We start from the raw sequence: 22,026 nt of genomic DNA, 5'->3' as shown, positions 1-22,026 counted from the left end.
TAATTTACATAACTGGAACAAAAGTTACAAACTAAAGGTACATAATAGTAACAAAGAATAGTGAGGCTAATCGTGCCTCTCTCCAGCATCAGGCCACATGTTTTCATCAACACATTGGATGTCCTCTCTTGCCATGCACCTGCATCATCTGTAAATACAAATGAATGTGGTGTTTGCATTGCTTCCACCTCCATTACTTTCTGAAAAACAGTAAGTGTGCAGTGTTACTATAGTAAAGGTAGTGTTTTTTTACATTTTTTATAGCTGTGTATGTAACCTCAGACATCTTACTTGGACATGTTGGTATCTTTGCTCTTTTACCTGTTCACTGTTTCTCTCAAATGGTACAGTTATTAACTGCTTCATTCTTATTTGGTGTTTCTTTATTCACAAAAAAGGCTTTATGAGCTTTCTCTATATATACAGTATATATACTGTATGTGTTCACTAACAAGTCTAAAACAAGACACCTGCTTAGTCTTTCAACTGAAATTGCAATCAGCAGTGTTTGAAATTCATCAAGCTGAAATCCATTCTGTTTTGAATGTGTGGTTAACAGTTTTGACAGCAGTGTGTTAACATTTGAACAAAGTGCTGTAAATTCACAGTGTTGTGCAGGTTGTGGTAAAAGCCATGGGATAACTGTGTAGAGTTTTGTGTTCAAGAAATGAAAAACAAACTTAAATTTGGTCCACATAAAATGCTGCTGTGCAGACTGTAGTTAGAGTTTTGCAAATGTGGCTCCAGTTGTGCCCACTGTTTACTGTAAGTGCTCCCAAATCACAAAAGAGAAGACAAAGACATGCACACGAATCATAGCATTTGAGAAAAGGGAGATTATGCAAAAGCAAGTGTATCTTAATATGTCTTGCATTCTGTGTACCTTAAAAAGAATAAGGTATATACATATATATATATAATCCTGCAGGATTTATTTTGGTGGCAAATTCTAGTGTTCAGTCACATCACATACAAAATTCAACCCTTCAAATACTGATTTTTTTCCCAGTTTACTTGTTATCTACATTTTTTGAATAAATATATCCCATGTCTTTGACATTTGGCATTTTATGTCCCCACTGAATTCCTCCAAATGTCATATTTTTTGATAGCATACGTTCCAAGGCTAGCCACTTATTTTAATTCAGTGAGCAGTACCTCCCCACATGACCTCCAACCCCAACCCTGACCCCCAGCTGCTCTCCCAACTGTGCTCTCGGGCCGCTAATGTATTATTGCTGACTCATCATGGTCAGCGGTAAGTAATCAGCCTGACACTTTGGGCTCAGGACACATGGCTGCAGTGCTCAAATAGGCATTTAGGTCCCATACTCTGTCCGCTACACCCGCAGGGAGCTGGGGGGTGTGAGAAGTGAAGTTTAGATATGTTAATCCATATTTTGTCATGCTAAATTGATGTAGGGAATACTGTATTTAGTGAGTAAAAATAGAAATGTCAGAGTTTAGAGTTAGTTGAAACATAAATAGCGGTTATGTGAGAGCTGCTTCATTATTGGACGTATGAGCCATTTTTAGAGAAATGTTGCTTTTTGGTGAAAACAAGAGATTACATATGAAGTTAAAAGGATTCCAGATTTATGAAGGAGATTTGGAGACAAGAAGACTGAGCTTGCTGTTATATATATATATATTCACAGAGAGACAAAACAGACATGCAGTAACCAAAGCACACTCATACACACACGTACACACATCTCCTGCAATCCGGCCCTCATCAACATCCTTCTTGGAAAATCACTGCGGCTCTGAAAAGTCATTTCAGCCACAGTAACAGCAGGCCCTTAAAGATTCATATTCCTATTTACTGTCAGCCTCTCCTGTCGTGCACGTGCACACACACACACACACACACACACACACACACACACACACACACACACACACACACACACACAAATACACACATACACACACCAAGCCAACTAACCCAGCAGGGTTAGGTTCATGAATAAAGGAAGGAATTAGCGCGGACCTGAAGAAGTCAGATAGAGAGAGGTAGAGGAAGAGAAGAGAGAGAGCCATTAAATTGTATGAAAAGCATGGAAAGGATGGGGCAAATCTAAGGAAAACAGGCACAATCAGCAGAGATCAAGAAAAAGGAAAATTTAGAACAAGAGAGGAAGGAGGGAAAGAGGAAGAGAGGAAGATACAGAGGAGCAGAGGAAGATAAGAACATAAATAGAAGGAGGAAGACATGTAAAGAGTGAGAGACAGAGAGGGAGAGAGGGGTGGCAGTAGCTTTACTCCTAATTTAAATTGCTTGTGTCAATCCTGTGCTGCATGTAGAGATAGCACTAAATGTCCATTTGTCCATGTGTGCATTTGTGAAAAGAGCTAAATCATTGTGGTGGTGAATATCTGCACACGGCACAACATGGCAGGTATATTCTGTAAAACGTAGACATAATCCCTCCTCTACACACGTGCACACAAATAACAGAGAGATATCGACTCAAATAACAAATGTATTAACCAACGTAATAGTATGTTTTAAAGCAAGCAGCGCATAAGTGAATAATGCTTGCTGATATGAAGCAGTGTATACATTACTGAAATTGGAAATATCATTGCACTATAAAATGACGTGTACAGTATACTGGGAGAGGAGAACAGAGGGAAGCCTAATGTTAATTTTCTGTGAATGAAAGACGCGAGGAAATAATAAAAAAAAAGACACATGATGAAAACAGACAAACGGCAACAATAGGGGCAGTAAACATCCCTCTATCACCAGAAGGGCTACAATCATCACAGTATGCTACACCACCCACATACCGCACACACATTTTATTATATGTGTTCAGGCTACGCGTGCATGTGTGTTTATCAGTGTGTATGTGTGTCATAGGGGAGAGAGAGGCAAGAGGCCGTTACCCTGCACCCAGATAATAACCTGGTTTTATAATGTTGCATATCTATATTCAGGCCAATTCCCCCTGGGGGGGAGCCAGAATAATAATGCTGGCCATTTTACCCCTCCTTGCAGGCGGCCATTTTCTGCCCCGATTCTCAGCATGGACCTCTCCTCATTCCCAAGGTAGCATGTAATGGATGCTGCAATGAGATGGAGTGACATTGTGGTGTCTGAAATGTGAAAAGCCTATTTGCCGACCTGCCCTCCCTTAACGGGGTGGCTGGTGGAGATATGGGAGATGTTTATGTCTAATCCTCTTTGCAATTCCATATGTTGTCATTTCTGATGATTGTCTCTATTTACGGTAAATTGGCAAATTTAGAAAATAGGTGCAAAATAGCAGTGAAAATGGTATATATTTTTGTCCAAAACAAATGTAGTCCCATAAGTGTTCAGAGAAGCTATGGCCATACTGTGTGATATTTGAATATCGTGATTGTTTGGCATATATCATTCAGAAAACAAAAGAAAAATGCTTCAGTATAAACTGAATAACAGTGCTGGCTTGTGAGTGTAATACTTGCACACACACATTTATTATCAGGAGTGTTTCTATCAACCAGAAGAGTAACAAAAAAAAGGAAGAAGCTGGATATGAGTTCCAGACAGAATTGGGAAGTAGTATCTCACATCACATTACATTACATTACATTAGAAGATTTCATCATCCGCATACAGTGCAAACACACGTTTGTAAGTTGAGGAGTGAAGGAGGTCTGGAATCTGGAGGGACTGAATCCACTCCATACTATCCTGATGAAATACCGTCCTCCTGACCAGTCAATTTCAATAAAACTACAGACAAAGAAAGGTTAGCGTATATAGATTTCCCATCGTAGTCATGCACACAGAACTTCACTGTGAGCCGGCCATCTCTCTCTCTCTCTTCTGAACTCTAAATGCTACTCACTCATATTCTCTATCCTATCCCTTACCTCTTCAATAATTCACAGACCGTAGCTTTCTCTGGCCTTTCAAACCTTTGAAATGTAACCTACATCCCACAAACACACCATTCTTGTTATCCAACTGATGACATGTGTTTATTCCAGCCCTTTGCTTGTTGAGCAGAGGAAGAAAAGGAAGGAAAGGCTTCACACTTCAAAGATTATTGATTGTTATTGACAAGTTGATAGTAGATAAAACAAAAGTGCATTTCAGATATATCCACTTAAATGTGTCTTGATATGCCACCTATATTTGATTTTGCTATTGATTTTTCATCGTCTGAAAAAAAGCAATTCTATCTCAACCTCAAAAGCACTTGAATAATGCCAGTGAACTTTTTTATCCTGATTAGGAAGTTACGGGAGAACTCAAAAGTTTGAACTGATGCTTGATGATGTTCAAAAATACATATTTTTTCCTTCTCCCTGTAGTGCTATTTATCAATCTAGATTATTTTGGTGTAAGTTGCCCATATTGAAGATATTGGCCGTAGAGATGTCTGCCTTCTCTCCAATATAATGAAACTATATGGCGCAGAAGGAAGCACACTCACGGAATAGAAGCCTGTGGTCCGACATTGCTATCTTGTGGAGATTAGTTTATATCTACTGCCAGCTCACCTGAGCTAGCTAAGGCTACAGCTTGACCGAGAATGACGACATTAATGTTTACGTCTCACCCTGTCACGGCCACGAGCCTCTCTTCTATGAGTAAGCTTTTTCCTGTGCAGTGATATGTTGGCAGGTGTAGTTTGATAGAAAGAAAATAGTTCCTACATGAAACTGCTCACATCCAAGTCTGTGGATTATTTGGAGTAACCGGGTCATGATTTTTGGAAAGAGACATTGCTGTTTTTTTTTTGGCGCTTTGAGCACCACAAGCTGAGTGCCATCTAGTTCCATTATATTGAAGAGAAGGCAGACATCTCTCCAACACTGGGCAATTCACACCAAAAAAGATCTAGATTGATAAATAGCACTACAGGTAAGAGGGAAAATACTTTTTGATTTTGAAATGAACTGTCCATTTAAATTCTACTGTTCTACTGTCCAAAATTTCTATCCACATTCACTTATTTCCGATTACCCATTACTGTGATCAGGGAAATATGCGAAGGAAAAACAAAATGATAATAATAAAAATTCTGGAACTGTACCCCTGAGAAAAAAAGTTTTAAAAACTTATGGGCAACAACATCGAGTCTAGTCTATAGCAGTTTCGTTGAGTGTAATAAATCAGTCCACCAGGGCTTGTGAAATGGAGGACAGTTGGAGAGTGCAGTATAGGCAGTCAGAGAGAACACCTCTGTCCAAGACAATCATATGATGTTTCATTCATACTGTCAGTATGGTGTCTCTCCTCCTCCCTCCTACTCTCACTCAGTCTCTACGTCTCTGTCTGTCTCTCTCACTCTGGACTCATCCCGTCTCCTGTGGAGGTTATGATGAAGCCTGGCTCTCTCCATCACACACAGCTCCCCAGCTGCTCGGGGATTACACATTTCCATGACACATTCACACACGGTGCCATTCAAATAAGCTCTTGTGTTGTATATTCCCTGCTACAACAGCACCGCATACAGATATTCTTGTAAAAATGCAACTGGTTCTTGTCCATAATGAACACAAAAGAAACAAAGAAAATTGCTGTTTTGGTGCTTACATTTTTTACTAAACTTCCCAGAAACATCAAGGACATTCAGTAATAACGCTGTGTAATTTTCATCTGTAGAAATAGTTTGGTGGTATGTCTATTAATTTGCGGTCTCATTTTATTCATGTTGTATTGCGCGAGGTGGTTTTAAAAGAGCAAGTGCTTCCTCTGAATCATTTGACCTCTGCGATTTGCTAATGAATGCTGTGAGCAATCACCGTTTCCCAGAAAATTGACAAAAATGATCCCTCATCTGTGAACCTAATCACTTACTGCCATTACCGTGTGTATGTGTGTGTGTGTGTGTGTGTGTGTGTGTGTGTGTGACTGTCTTTCTGATTACCATCCCTGAATGAAATAGTTGTTTGGAATGATCCCATGCAGGATGGGGGGGATGTTTTTCAAGGTGAAGCAGCAGAGCCGAGGTGGGATAGAGACCTTTTTTATGTTTTGTATTAGCAGCTGAAGAGAGAGATAGACAGCATGGGGAGGGGGCCAAAATGAAATAAAGTTAAAGACTATTTGAAATAGAGGCAAAAGAGGTAGGTGACCATAGAACAAGTGAAATTATTATCAACGTTACCCTCCTGCTGCAGCAATATACAGAGCTGAGTTTATCATTTCAAAAAGAAGCCACAAGGATGTAGCTCTTTCCTTGGAGCACTTTATTTAACAATACGTGTAAGCATGTAAGGGAATCAGAGTTTGTACCTGTTCTTTAGATCAGACTTAACACCCACACTGCCACCTCAAAGACCAAGTCAAGACCCAAAGGCCCCAGTGTTGCAAGAGCAAACAGCAAGTTTACACTCTGTTTGCCTGTTTTATCCACATTCTGTCATCTTTGTTTTTTTTATTGTTCTGTTCCCACATTGTTCTCACTCTTAATAAAGTGTGTTGAGTATCAAATGAACATGTGTGTGAGCGTGCTTATCTGAACGTGTGAGTGTGCATGCCCGCCCCTGCGTGTGCGTACTGTAGAAATGTCGTAAGACAGACACAAAGACAGAAACAAAGCAAAGGTCATGCTCAGCATTATGTGATGAACTGAGTCCCTTGAAATCTCATTTCCAAGGGCTCAATCTGATCAGCGCCTCAGACGTGGACACAGAACTGGCAAACAATGACGAGAAGAAAGCGAAAGGAGCTGAGGAGGAGAAGAAAGGAAGAACTAGCGGAGGAGGAGGATTTGAATGAGAAATCCCATTTGCTTGTCCATCGCTTATCTCGAGCTCTAATGGCCGAGAACAAAGAGAAATATCACAAAAATCGGCTTCTCCATCAAAGCTGCCGTAGCTTGTGTGGAAAATGAAACAATGAAATGACAGACGGGCAACCCCACCCTTTCTGTTTCTCTCCTATTTTCTTTTTTTTATGTCTTATGCTCACCTGCTCTTTAATGGCATGATGCTTCCCTGATGTTCGATCAGGAGCTATATGATTGCACTCGCTCTCTCTCTGAACATAAGGCTAAAGAAGCCAAGAAAAAATCCTACACTGCTGGAAGACCTATCAATTAATTGAGCTTCCATGTTTATTCTCAGTTTTCCGCTCAGTGTACCACTTTTCAGTACACAGTATGTCTTTCACAACTTAAATAGATACATAAAAGTCAGAGGTGCAAATAGAAAAAGAGAAAAAGGATAAAAAGGAAATAGTTATTGAAGGTGCAATTCTATCCACTGTCAATACTGTTAGTGTTATCACCGTGACAATGAAGAGGAAGCTTTGGCAGTGCCGCCTTTTCTTTCTTTTACTTTTAACATCAGCACTATATAATCCCCATTTGTGGATCACGGCACACCTATATATGTGTGTGTGTGTGTGTGTGTGTGTGTGTGTGTGTGTGTGTGTGTGTGTGTGTGCGTGTGTTTGTGTGTGCGTGTGATGAATGCATGTTTCTTCTAGAGTCTTTCTTGCTTGCCCCTGTGGATGTGTCTATATGTGTTTGTGCATGTGTGTGTTCGTTTGTGAGTGTGTGATGATTGCATGTTTCTTTTAGAGTTCATCTGTATGTGTGTGTGGTGTGTGTGTGTGTGTGTGTGTGTGTGTGTGTGTGTGTGTGTGTGTGTGTGTGTCTGTGTTTGTCCAGATAGGGTCACCTTGCATCCATCTCTTACCGTTTAGAGACCCCCTACAAGGATAAAAATCATCCTCTGAACTTAATCCAGGCTTATATCCTTTTCCTCCTCCTAACTCCTGAAGAAATGCACCACCCACACACACACACACACAGACATACACACATAACCCAACACACGGACCCAGAACACCTGAGCAGAGGGACCAACAGAAACCAGTTTAGAGTACAACCCATCACAAACAGCTGAGTTTGTAGCCTCATGCACATATAGAATATAGAAAGTAATCTGTGCAGTGATCTTACTCCGAAACATTTCTTAAACCATCACCCATCATGGCTAATGCTTTATCTGCCTGTATGAATCAGTGTATAACCTTATTATGGAAACATTAATAACTGTTTGGATTTGACTTCATGTTTCTGGGTTACAAATGTTGCAACTTCTTCCATAGAGGAGCTCATGGATCATTATTTAAGCTTCTTCCAGAAGAAGTTGGATATTTGTCTGTACACCAAGCAAGCAATAACACCGCCACCTCATCTGCACAGACTCAGAAATATTAATAGAATATCTAACAAATTCAAAAAATCCAATTAACTGTTTTACTGAGGGCACCAGCTGTTTAAAGGTTAAAGAAGTAGGTATGAGACAGCTGGCGATTTCAAACCCCATATGAGCACTTAACTCCCAACTGCCCCAGTGACACTGCTCAGTTACCCACAGTGGAAGGCTGGGGCTGTACTGGGCAGCTCCCAGGTGAAACTGTGTGATGGCATGACTGTGAACGAGCACACTGTGGTGAGCAAAGAGGTACACAGGCTCCTCAATTCTACCTTGAACTGACTTCAGATTTTTAACAAAAGATTAACCAGTTATTATCCCTGGTTTGTGAGTATTACTAAAAGAGAGACAGAATCTTCCACCCTGATTGAATCTGAAAAAATAAAAATAAACTGGTAGCTGAACAAAACAAAGGAGTAATCAGACAATGAACTGGGTGCCAGACATACCATTGATTAAAAACTATCTCTCTAAGCAGCCTCAGAGGAGCAAACCATATCCACCTTATGATATTGACCCAGCCTCTAACAAATATGCTTATATTTATATTGCCTTTCTGACTGAAACAATGTGCAGCCTCTCTTTGAGTGGATATTGGATCATACACACATGCTTACCCCCAAATTCAATATTCATTCTCTCGCACGTGTGCTTTTTTTTTGGGAGTAAATATTTATGTGATGTTTAGCACGCAGCAAAAAGCAAAAACTAAAAAATCTCTCAAAGACTAAATCGCCTTGCGTCAAAAATCAATGATAAAATGGGGGCGCAAGCTCTGTTTTCTAGGTCACATTTGAATATTTATTTAAGAGATATTGATTTGTTTTGTGTGACCCATTCTTTGTAATTAAAAGAGAGAGAGTGGGACTGTGGCTCTCAGTCGTGTGGCAATTGTGTATGTGTGTGTGTGTGTAGGTGTGTGAACATGTTTCTGTGTGTGCAAGTGTATATATTGCTGTTTGTGAGCGGCTAATGAATGAGGGGCAGTTATGATGAAGAGGGGGTGGAGAGGGACCTTAAGGAAGATTTATACCGTGTTATGTATTTGTGTGTGAGTGTGTGTGTGTGTGTGTGTGTGTGTAGGTGAGAGTTTGTGCTGTGTATGAGGTAGATTAATGTTGCTATATTAAATTCAGCCTACAATCCAGACTTTGTCTCCCTACCCATAAGCCTTTACTTCAGCCAAAGCAGACAAAGGACTCCAGAACACTGAGGCAACAGGACTCAGTCTGTGAACATGTGCATGTCTTTTAGTGCCTGGTCTAAGATTTCCTCCTACACTTCTCAGTTCCTCTGGGTCTGCATGTTACTGCATGTTGCAAATAAAGGCTTACAAGTACTTACTTATGTATAAGATTTTTGCATCACAAGAGACGTAAGTGAATCTTTAAATGCTGCACCATTATGGACATCATATTCAAACGGTGGATGTGAATCATTAGATGAGCTATGGGAGCAATACTATCTTTGAAAAAAATGGTCAGAAAAATTGGTCAGATGCCCCAAAACTGCTCTCTCTCCCTACGAAGGACACTATATAAGAAAGCTTAGCAGCATTTTGTATACAATCTCTCTCCTCACACAATATATGTAGAGTCCTGCCATGTTTACATGTTTATGTAAAAGTCAAAAAGCCCCAGCTTTAAAGGAACACGCCAACTCATTGGGACTTTAGCTTATTCACCGTAACCCCCAGAGTTAGACAAGTCCATACATACCCTTCTCATCTCCGTGTGTGTTGTTATTCTGTCTGACGCCCCCAGCGCTAGCTTAGCCTAGCACAGATCCCGTAGGTAACTGGTTCCAACTAGCCTACTGCTCCGAATAAGTGACAAAATAACGCCAACATGTTCCTATTTACATGTTGTGATTTGTATAGTCACAGGGTGTACAAATAACAAGGTCATATGAGACACAGCTGTCTTCTAACCGTATACAAACTGGGAACTATATTCTCAGAAAGGTCGAAGCAGTGCTACTTCTGCTACTGGGGCAGAGTGATTTGCTCGCAGCACCTGAAGCCCTGTGGTGAGGAGCAGAGAGTTCGCCTGGAGTTCACTCAGAGTTGGAGTAATAGAGTCAACAATTACTAGACAGTAAAAGCATAGTGACCTTGTTATTTGTACACCGTGTGACTATACAAATCACAACATGTAAACAGGAACACGTTGGCGTTATTTTGTCACTTATTCGAAGCAGTAGGCTAGTTGGAACCGGTTACCTCCAGGATCTGTGCTAGGCTAAGCTAGTGCTGGGGGCGTCAGACAGAGTTACAACACGCACGGAGATGAGAAGGGTACATATCGACTTGTCTAACTCTGGGGGTTACGGTGAATAAGCTAAAGTCCCAATAAGTCGGTTCCTTTAACAGATGAACCCAAAACAGATTCCATTACTCAAAAGGGCTTTATATGGCACACATACATGTGTTAAACAGAGTGTAGGGCACAGACATCCAAAATACATCTAATGATCAAAAAACTAATTGAAGGCAAAAGTCAGACAAAAGGTCCACACACTGTACTGATAGCTCCCAGTTTAGATATTCATCAGGCATTGTGTAATGACCATCATAAAGTAGAACAAGCAGTATATAGACACAAACACAATCACCACTCAGGTGCTTGTGATCTGCATGACTGAGAGTCAATCTAGTCTCTGACTGAACCAATGAGAGCAGAGCTGGATAATAGCACTATCCAATACTCCCACACAGTAGGTCAAGAAAAATGTTATATAAGAACATAGTGAATCTAATACATCAAACTTTCATTCAAATGTAAAGCATGAATCACACAAATCATCCAGCGGAAACAATTATCATGGAAACTACTATAAAGAAAAATACATAGAAGTAGTAGAAAAGTAGAAAATAATAATACATTAGTTACCCAAAGTACGAACTAGAAATGGGCCAACATCTGTATTGATACTGTACCTACAGCAGGGCAATCAGATAATAACTCATGGGAGAGATGATCAAAACATACTCACATTAGAATCTGTAAAAAAAGAGAAAGATCTGTTCATCATACTAAGAAATAAATGTCTGTTCCAACTATAACCACTTACAAAAAAGGTTAAAGCTCTTAGGTGATAGGGTGTTAAGGGTAAAGGTACAGAATGACTCTTTTCTCAAAAGGCAGTTGTTCAATCCCAATTTATCTCAGCGTAGATTGTGTTGGTATCTATACTGCCTGTATGCTTTGTGATGGTTATTTGACAATGCCTGGCGAAGATCTCTATAAGATCAAAATGTTACATGAAATTAGCTGGAAGCTAGCAGTACAGTGTGCGGACCTGTCTGTCTTTACATGTGTATGTGCCATATGTGCTTAGTTGTGTGTATGCAGTTTTATGAATTTCAGCTAAATGCTTAAACTGTAAAATTTAATATGTCTTCCGTGTGTGTGTGTGTGTGTGTGTGTGTGTGGTTTGTGTGGCCTGCCTTTGTGTGCGTCCCGTGTCCCTCTGTCCTTTAGCCCCAGTGTCATCTTCCTCCCCTGTCTCCAGGCCGTCCAGGCCTGTTTGAAGTGGCTATTAGCCAGAAATCAAAGCCTGCAATCAAGCCCATCTCAGCCCTGTGCCCTTTTAGAATATTCACCAACGGCCTTTTGTGAGCCCCGTGGAATAAAAATAATCAAAATCAGAATGGACCTTCATGTGCAATAATACTCCTTCTACTCTTATGGCCTCCACTGTCAATGCCATTTATAATTCATGCACCCATACTGATGGGTCCGGGTCGCGTTCAAGAGGTCCGCTCCTCACTGTTCCACCACTGTTCATCAATAGCTGCCAGCAAGGTAGGGGACTTTATTATTGAACAGTGGCCATGCTAGTTTGACGCAAACACTGTTCTATAATTATTACAACTTCAAAAACTTCTCTCTCCCTGCCTCCAACTCCCTCTCTCTGTTTGAAACGGCCTCCCTCTCCCTCTCTTCTCTCTGTTGTTAATGTAAACACTGGTGTTTCATCCCTCCCCGTAGGTGTCTGTTTTACAATAAAAGGTCATCCTCATTTGTCCGCAGACACAAAAGGGACCACCGTCGGTGCTGAGGTCAGACAAGCAGACAGACAGATAAATAGACAGACGGACAGAGGGATGGCTGGCGCTCAGGATGCAGGAGAGAGTAGAAGGGACAGAGAGATAAGGTTGAAGGTATGATAGATGGAGAGACAGCGAGGGAGAAGGAGTTAGTGAGAGATGGGAAAGATGGAGGGAGTGGTAGTCGCTGGCAATGGGGCTTGTGGGCGAGGAGGATAGATAACTAATCACGCCATCACCTCCAGTCTTCTTCCTCCTCTCTACTCCTTCTTCACCTCCTCTGTGCTCCTCTGCGGGGATGATTGACGAGGGCACGGTGGACTGAGGTTGTCCCAGTCCCCAGATTAGAAAGCCCTCAAACAAATGAAGCCTGGAAATGCTGCCCTAGGGAGCTGGGAGCCACGGGTAGACAGACAGGACACACACTCTGGCTTAAAGAGACATGAAGATAAGGGAAGGGAGAACCAGAGAATGAAGAGGGAGGAAGAGATGGGAAATGACATGTTTCTTGGGTTTTAAGGGTACACAGTATGAGGAGAGACAGGAGCTGGAGTAAAAGGAAAGGGGATAAGTTTAAGACAAGTTTAAGATTCTAACAAAGAGTGTGAGTGGGGAGAAACAGAGAGGCAGAACGAGTGCAAGAGACAGAGACAATTATACGTGTAAGGTGAGTGAGGGGGGAAAGCGTGAAGTCACTTTAATTAGGTTACCTGCAGAGAGGGACGAAATGAGAAGCTGAGCATGACAAACAGAGGAAAAGAGAGTGATGGAGGAAAGACAGATAAAGTAAGAACAAAGGACTCCCGACCATGCCTTTACACACCTGTTCTTCTCTTTCTAAGATTACCAACTGCAGATCGTTCCCCTTATGCTCCTCTGCAGATCTGATACGGTACATTTATCAAAAACTGAGCACCCTGTTCCCCTTACCAACCCTAAGCACATACACACAAACACACGCCCTGCGGCCCTCCCCTCTGCCTCTTGAAAAACGATCATCCTCGACCCTGGACCTATTGTTTAAGATTCAAGCATTAGTGGGAAAAAAGGCAAGAAATGGAAAAGAGACAGGTGATATACGGCCAGATATTAAGAAAAAGTTTGATTTTATAGATGCCACATGACCCTAGCATGAGTGACCTCCATTTTCCCAAATGGCACAGGTCCAGGGTTTTAATGGAGTCTCCGCGAGCCATATATCAGCGCAGCTTGTCTCATAAAGCTCTCCTCGGGCCAACCTCACAAACCACCTCCACCTTTATCGTGACACTAAGGGAGGTTTTCACAAGCAGAAAATAGATGTATTAACAAGGAACGATTTTAATATAGACGGTGGGTGGAAAAAAAAAGCGAGAATGAGGAAGGTGTTGGTGGATTCTGCTGGTTCTGCCTGTGCATGTATATATTTGGATTTTTTTTTTTTTGTCAACTGTTCTCTTTTCCCTCCATCCCCTCCTGCTCTGTCTCAATCTCTGCTTCCTCTCTCCCTTCCTCCCTCCTACCTCTTCTTCCTATATCTGTAGAGTGTCACGGTGTTACAGCTAGTCAACATGACACTTTTTAAAGTTTTTGCGAGGAGGCTGACAGAGCACAGAGGAGATTAGCCTAGCTGCCTGCCATAGCACCTGTCCCTCTACGCTCTCTTTCTTTTTCCTTAAAAATAACACAGAGGACCACATTAGGCAGCTGCACAGGCCACATTGTGTTAAATACAGGGCAGTGAACGCATTTTAAACACTTTTATCAAGCAGATAATGTGGGGAAAAAAATGTATGTGTAAGTGTACAAAAATAAGGATAGGAGCATATAGGAACATACTAAGGTTGCATACCGAACATTTCTATGCAGTTATTCTGTGAAAAATATAAAAATGCAGGAATTTATATACTGCTGGTGATTTTTGTTTTTCAAAATGCAAAAGGTTATTCAATCATAAAGTGTTTGCTGCCTAATAAGATACCCGACTGTAGATAACATTTTTGTTTATTTGTTTTGCTGTGAGCCATCTCAACAACCTTTAAAAATGTTAGGAATTAATAACGGTAATAGTGATAAGTTTAAAGAGTCCGAGCACCGACTGTAGGTATTGTAGGCATCTGCTTTGCTCAGCAACAAAGTGCAGCCTTGGTTTAATTTTTATACCTTTGAATACTTCTTTAAAAAAAAAAAACATGATATGTCATCTTATTTTTCTTCGTGTCACACCATAACAGACCTGAGCGCATGGAAACTATACATTTGATAACGGAACGTGACGATTACTACAAATCAAGAAAGTTGTAGTGCAGAGCATGAGCGGCTGCTGCAGTGTATTGCGTCTGAAGTAAATAGTGAATGGCTAGTGAGGCGGTGTTTAAACCACACAGTGCCCCCAGTGAGAGCCTGCTCTTCATCAGTCAGAAAGGCAGAAATGAGAAATGCATCTGAGCGACGCTTTTAAAAGGCAAAGTTCAGTAATTGGGAATGACAGACACACACAAAGCATCCATCACTCATGACCTTTCCATTTCTCCCTCTCTTTCTCTCCCCTGTCTCCATTCAGGACATGGACAAAAAAAGCAAAGGAAAAAACGGGAAACCATGTCTTTTAGACGAATGTATTTAATCGCTCTCTGAAAGCAACATTGTGATACCATTAACCTGGAATCATCTTGAAACCGGCATTACATAAAAATGAACATTTTCTGTACGTGATAGATACACAGACACAAATACTGTATATGTTGGGGAAAGCTACAATGATTTACACTGTTTCATTCACAATGTCAGTATTCTACGTGGATGTGTAGGCTAACTTTTTGTATTTTTTCAAGGAGAAAAACACATGAAAATAAAGAGCGGGGTGCATACACAAAGTAGACATATTTCACGTCTCTGTGCTGTGCTTAAGTTCTAGGGGTAATAGGTTCACTGAAAGTTAACTTGTTCAATCATGGAATTGCATTTGTCGCAAATTCTCTTTCATGGCCACACTCTTTATTACCCTCTCTCTTTTTCTGTATGTCTGTTTTACTTTATTTCTTTTCATTCCTTCTTCTTTCAACTGTGTTAAAATGACCAGGTCGTGCACAGAAAACAGGTTTCACCCCCTTTCTGTCTGTCTTAAACATGCACACACATGCACACACACTTTCGCGGACACATATACTTCACATCTGGACTTGTGTTTAATTTTACGTCAAAGTCCGGACAGGAAGCACCTGTCTAGATGAAATCCTGCAAGAAAGAAAGAAAGAGAGAGCGAGAGAGTAAAGGGGAATGAAAAAAGAGAGGAAAAATTTCACGGAGAAAAGAAAAACATTAATCCATCTGTTGTGGAAATGCATGTCACAGTCGTCACATTACAAGCAACGTCAACAAACAGAGCGAAAACTAAATTAGTTTGGAAAAGGCAAGTCATCTGAAATTAACACAAATTTCATCCCCTCTAAATGTTATCGCGTCTGTCTGTGTTTTGGAACTCAATGCAGGTCATTCTTTTTCTCCGAGGCTCAGGGGGCTGCTCACTAGCAGCGCCGCAATTACAGAGCAGTAAAACTTCCACATGTGGGATTACTCTTCCCTTCACATTAGCAGATTAAATGATAACTGTCTGGATAGAGTCACACACCTGTTACAAAGGCGGCCTTGCCTGACATTCTTAACATCACATTCGACTGGTCAACATGTGGCATCTATATGTTGATGGATAGAAAAGACTGTGAATCACGGTGTCTTGAATGATAAAATAACCACGAATAAATCTTGAATTAAATTTCAGTGAATCAATTAGTTATTTATATGGGATAAAAGAGAACAGAGTTGTGTAAAATAAACTGTCCGTTTAAAGCAAGAAGCAATGCTCTGTAAAACATAATTATATGTAAACATAGAAAGAAAGAATATATTGAACAACCACCACATCTGTGATTTTTTAATATGTCCAATGTAGAAGTCCATGCAGAAGCAGAATGCCAGTATGAAGACGGATTTAAATTGGATTAAGAACCTTTCTTATTTCCTCAGATGTTAATGCAACTGCATATTTGTTCTAGCCAGAACGATCCTGGTATGGCTAAATTTAAAAAGTTTACTTTTTGGCAAAGAAAGATTCCACTCTGCATTCTGTCTAGACTTTGGGGACTTTGCTCACCAAAAAAATAAAGATAAAGGTGCAATATGTAATACATTTACTGTAATAAATCCAATAATAATAAATTACCACAATATGTCATCAGATATTAAGGAAACATGCTGAAAGTTGAAATACTATCATTTATGACAAGAATGCTAATGCGAGTATTTTCTCCTGTCTGTCAGTCGGGTAAAGAGCTCTGCGTGAGCACTGGTTTTTATGACTGTCACCATAGCCAGCATCTAACGTTAGCTACTCTGCTGCACTGTGGAGTAATGTCTGACTATGTGAGACTAGCGTCTAGCAACATTGTTGGATACTGTGTTCTCAACCTGGCAACCACCGTGAACTTTGAGTCTGGGGAGGAGGGGCCGGGGGAAACGACTCTCTCCAGTATTTTGAATTTGGACTGCAGTAACGCTAGCTGTCAGTATTACATATTGCATCTTTAAAGGGATGGTAGAATGATTATATAGGGTATTTCACACTGTTCCTTAAGGTCTCCAAATAGGGTATGTAACATTGGTTGGGCTGAAAATGGCCCGGGTGCTGTTCTATGCGCCCTAATGCTAGCCTGTGAAAGAGCCCTGGATTGAAACGAGAGGTTTTCTCCCTTATATGGTATGCTCATGAATATTTAGATGAGCTGCGCGCTGATTGGTTGATTTACAACGAGCGACACACACACACACACACACACACACAGTCTTCTGTGACTGAGGAGCAGCCCCTCCCCTCTCTGCTTTCTCCTATATACAGCAGCACTGATCAGAAGGGGAGACAGCGAGTCAGCAAGATTGGTTATGCCCGCAATCTCTTGTGGAGCCTTATAACTTTGAAAAACCACAGGTTCCAGTTAATCTTATAATGGATATGTGTGTTGAGTTATTTAAACAAACGATCAGGGAAATAAACGCCTCTGGTCTGCGAGTCTCCTGATAGAGCTCTAGCCAGCTCACAGCAGGGTCTGTGAAGGTGGACAGGACAGGCCAAGTGAATTTAGTAATGAAATAGCAGACAAACAATGTGTAAGATCTGTGCAACCAACATTCAGAACACCAGCTGGTCTCAGACCAGTGGTTTTGTATGTAAATTTTGGGGCGTGACAAGGGTACAGACTAGAGCCAAATAAGGTACAGCCACCTGAGTTGACGTCAACTACTGGCTTTGTTGAGATTTGCCCGTTTTCAGCGGCAGTTTCAAATTGTGAGATTTGCATAGGAAAGAGGTGTCAGTCGTAATTTAACTATGACAAGGTAAACTCGGTTTTGCATTCTATCACCCCTTTAAAGCTACAAGAACCAAGGAGGGAAAAAGTTGACATTTTCTCAATGATCTAAACACAGCTCCAGTGAAAGCTTGGGAAGTACATACCACCCAAAAGGTGACATTTACACAGTAAACACATGCGACTCTAAGACTTGCTGCAGTGTGTTTTTCCCCAGTAGAGAGCTTGGCCACATTATTGTTTTCCATGAAATATAAGGCAGCTGACCTCAACTTGGGTTGTGTTTGTAGAGGCAGTACTTAGATTAAAACATTATGTTTTGTTTCTAGAAGAAGAGTACAGAAAATATCTCATATTAATTGTGTGGTAAGACCAATGACGATCTGAAGTGCCTGAAAATGAAGTACAGAGGGGCTGAGTATAGAGTAACTTTTATTTTTTTATTATTTAAATATGAAGGATTTACCGACGCTGAATTGGAAAAAAAAATAATGGAAAAGATGAACTGTTTGCTTGCTTAATTAATGCAAACACAAATAATCTCATCCCTCTATAGAGCTATTGATCTTACATCTTGCAGTTCATCTGTGAGCTCTGAGAATTTCTTTTTTTTCTTGTCAAGATTGCTATATCAGAAGATAAATTACGTTTTCTCCAATTTCTTGTTAAACTCTCAGGGTTATTCATCTTTTAAATTTGAAGGCATCTGGATGTAACCTCCTCAGAGTGAAATACCCTACATAAAAAAGTAATGAGGAGAAAATGTGTCTTTTTTCCCTATTGTTAATGAATCATTGGTCTCTTTTTGTAATGCCCTGAGTTTTTAAAGCAAGCATATAAGACTCTTTTAAGAAACCTGTCCTCAAGTTGTCCACTCATTTATTTCCTTTTTATAAGTTATTCTTTAGTAGTTGCCAAGTAACTTCAGGTAACAATGTTGCTAACATTGATCATATCATCTTCACTCACAGCCTCATCGCATAAATTGGCATACAGTATGGGTAAACCTTTCTCTGTCTCATTACTAGCCCCTCTAACATGGGGCACCACTGGGTTCAATTCTGGGCTCACATCTATTTTATCTAAATGGTTTTATCCTATATGGCAACCATTTCATTCAATTTTGATGCATCTCTTAACATTGCTATGCAGATTATGCATACATGTATACATCATTTTAAACTTTTAAAATGTTCCCATGCATGTATATCATCTGTATGTTTATTGGTTTATATCTATGAAACCTGCCACCGGTACATGCATTCTGAGAGATGTAAGTTGTTAGCTGCTTAAAAAGTAATTGTAAAATTAATTTAAAAAATACATTTCGCAAGTATAAGAGGATTAGTATTATTATATATAAGGATTCTACGTTTTACAAAATACATTTAAATTAATTTGGATATATACTATACGTAATGACTAAAATCAAACTCCTGAGGTTTAACATTAAGATATTCATATTTATCTCTGTAATTTTATGCATAAGGAAGGCAATACTTTTTTTTTTTTATTCTATGAGTGTAATCAGGACGTGGAAGTTTTCTATAATTTTTGCTTTATCATAAATGTTTCCTCCAATCTTGGGGGTTGTCTTGCTCTTTTTCCATATTGTCACTGAAATAATATTTGATCTTTAGCCCGATTAGTGAAATTACACCTTTCCTGTTTCAGATTAAGCTCAGTGACACAGAGGATTACTGACATTTAAAATTAATAACATGCAGTTCAGTTCAGCAAAATCCACTAATGCAATGTTTTTTCAGCATGTCTTTTACATCACATCTGAGACATAACCTGATGTTTATGTCAGAACACCTCTGTTAATTGAATTGGTCAGAACTCAAAGAAGTCTGTGCTGCGGGTAATGTCCCATCACAAATGAAGACGCCAGCTGTGGGCCACATATAACCCTGTTCCACTTCAGTGTGCAGCCGTAGACTACAAAGTTTAGGTGTGCCACAGTGTGTTAAGCTCAACACATGCACTCCAGGTGACATGAGACAGCTGCTACATTGGGTTAAAAGTCCTCAAAGGTTGTAAAGGTTGATGCTGCATGCGTTCAGGTATAGTCACAATACCAGTGACTGTACGGTCATCTGTCTACAATTTTCTGTGTTTAATGGTGTTCTTGAAACAGGACATTGTCAATAAATCTTTCATTCCTATGCAGAAAGTAAAGCCCATAAAATGCCAACAAAGAAAGAAATGCATATCTGGGTTCTGCCTGATGATATTTGCTGAGTTATTAAGTGTATTGTATTGAGTATTGAATGTTTATCTCTTGCACTGTGGTTTACATGTGACAATGTAACCCTAATGTTTGGTTGTGAGCCAAAGAGCCATTAATCAACCAATTAATTAGTGCATGTTGGCAGTACATACTTCTAGTGTAACTATGAGAGATGGGAGAGGAAAGAAAAGTCATCAATTACACACACTCATAGAGTATAATCAGCAGCAGGAAGACTGAGGTTTGCATTAGACAAAATGAAGCTCTTATAAGTCCGTTGGTGTCCCTTTACTGTCAGTATTCATTTCACAAAAGATAAATCAATTTTTCTAGATTAAGATTCAAAATCTGATTGATTTAGCAAATAAAGTGAAATTCATAGACAAATGTAACTTCTTTTGACAACAGAAGTAAAAGGTTGAAGCGTCAGTTTCCATTGGAAAGAAAAATGGAAAAGAGATCCACACATATCACTGTGTGTTCTTCATTGCAGGTTTTATTTTGAGACGAAATGTTGTAATTGACTTCTTGATGTGCCTGTCATCCAATAACCTTGTTCGCCTATCTTTCAACATCAGAAAGCGGTTTCCTACATTTTGCAGGATGACTTTCAGCAGCCACCAGAGAACATGCCTGAACTTGTTGCATCCAGTTGTTGGTTTAATGTGTAGGTGGAGAAAGCATTAGTGCAAACGATAGGGCTAATAAGAGCAAGAAAGCAAATTTATTTCCAGTTGAGAAAAGTGAGTCGTGCCTTGAACTCATTATGTTCTGTTGAATTATAGACTTATTAAAGCTGCTGCTGATAATAATTAATATACAATAATTTTTCTTTTTACGATTTTCTGGTATGATGTTAAATATTGAGTGTAGAAAGAAAGCCCTTTATTTCAAGTCTGCAGGACTGTGTAAGATTGTAGAAAATATGCCATCACACTCCACTGTAGCTGTGACATCCGCCATCTTATACCATTCATTTATTTAACTAATTTAAGGTGGACTTTTCCATTAAGGCACTGTATTTAACTCTGTCTCCTGAATTCACCACAAAAGACCTATAGTTACAGAGATCTGTCATTTTAAACCAGCAAGAACTACACTTTGTTGTATTTTTAAGTTAGACATGGAAATAGCATACACAAATGCTCGTCAGCTAGTTAAAAAACGGTTACATAAACATGTGCATTGTTTAGTATTACCAGTATTAGAAGGATAACATTAAGATAGCTCAGAGTGTTGTAACAGAGAGAAGCAGTAACGGCCATGGCCGTTTCCCTCTTTCATCCTTCCCTCCTCCTTTATTCCTTCCTTCCTTTCGTCTCCTTCAAGGTCAATCGTCACAGTGAGGCTGCATGTCACTGCTCCTTTGTCTATTCAGATAAAATTGCTGCATTCATCGTATGTCAGATAAACCTCAAAAGGGAGTGAGGAGGGTATAGCGAGAGGGAGGGAGGGAGGAAAGGAAGAGGGAAAAGAGGAATAAAAAAACAACACCCATATCACGGTGTCCTCCAGCCTGGCCCTAGTCTGTTTTTATCTGTCCATGACAAATTCAAGCGTTCACTCTCTCCTTTCCTCTTTCCTCCACATTTTCTCTTCACCTTATCTACTGTCTCAGCACTGCATCACTTGCCATTTTAGAATAATGTCCTCCCATGTCTATAATGACATTGCCTTTGTGCTTCAGATTACCTTGGGATTTTCAGACCCCCTCCCTCCACCCCCCACCCCCCCAACACACATGGATGCTGGAATAAAGAAGCACTTGCATGCACAAACAAGGCTAGCTGAATCAAGGTACATCATTGACCAACATGTTTCTTCATAAAACCAGGGATGTAATTAGCAACGGTGTATAAAAATATGATTTCTGAATGATAACACGGTCATTGTTACACTGGGGCAAATGCATGACGTGTCTCAGAGTTTAAACAGGACAAAACATTCTGAATCAGATCTCAAAGTTTGAATGGTAAGGGCTGACCGGATCATATTGAACTGAGCAACTTTGAGTCTATAATTGTACATTTTACATATGGTCAGTAGATTTGTACTGAGTACTAAGTGTGGCTAAACAAAAATGTATCCAAGCTGAAACAATATTTAAAGTGATCAATGTGTGCATTCAAAATGTCAAATCCCTAATATTTGCAGATCATATTTAATAGTGCAAGTTCTTCCTTGCTATTTTCTCCAATAAAGAAATCATTTTTCTTCAG

At 40.0% G+C, this 22,026-nt stretch overlaps 1 long non-coding RNA gene across 1 annotated transcript in view; it reads right to left on the bottom strand.

The window, feature by feature from the left end:
* Positions 1 to 14,898: 14,898 nt before the first annotated feature.
* Positions 14,899 to 22,026, bottom strand: part of LOC116051107 — a 158,062-nt gene continuing 150,934 nt past the window's right edge. Inside the window, exon 3 of the long non-coding RNA XR_004105270.2 lies at positions 14,899 to 15,448. This is a non-coding gene — a long non-coding RNA (uncharacterized LOC116051107). The remainder of the gene's footprint in view (positions 15,449 to 22,026) is intronic.

This window comes from Sander lucioperca, chromosome 1 (assembly GCF_008315115.2).
Source record: "Sander lucioperca isolate FBNREF2018 chromosome 1, SLUC_FBN_1.2, whole genome shotgun sequence".
NCBI classification, from domain to species: domain Eukaryota; kingdom Metazoa; phylum Chordata; class Actinopteri; order Perciformes; family Percidae; genus Sander; species Sander lucioperca.
The sequence above is the reverse complement of the archived record's forward strand: the minus strand, read 5'-3'. Positions and strand labels throughout refer to the sequence as shown.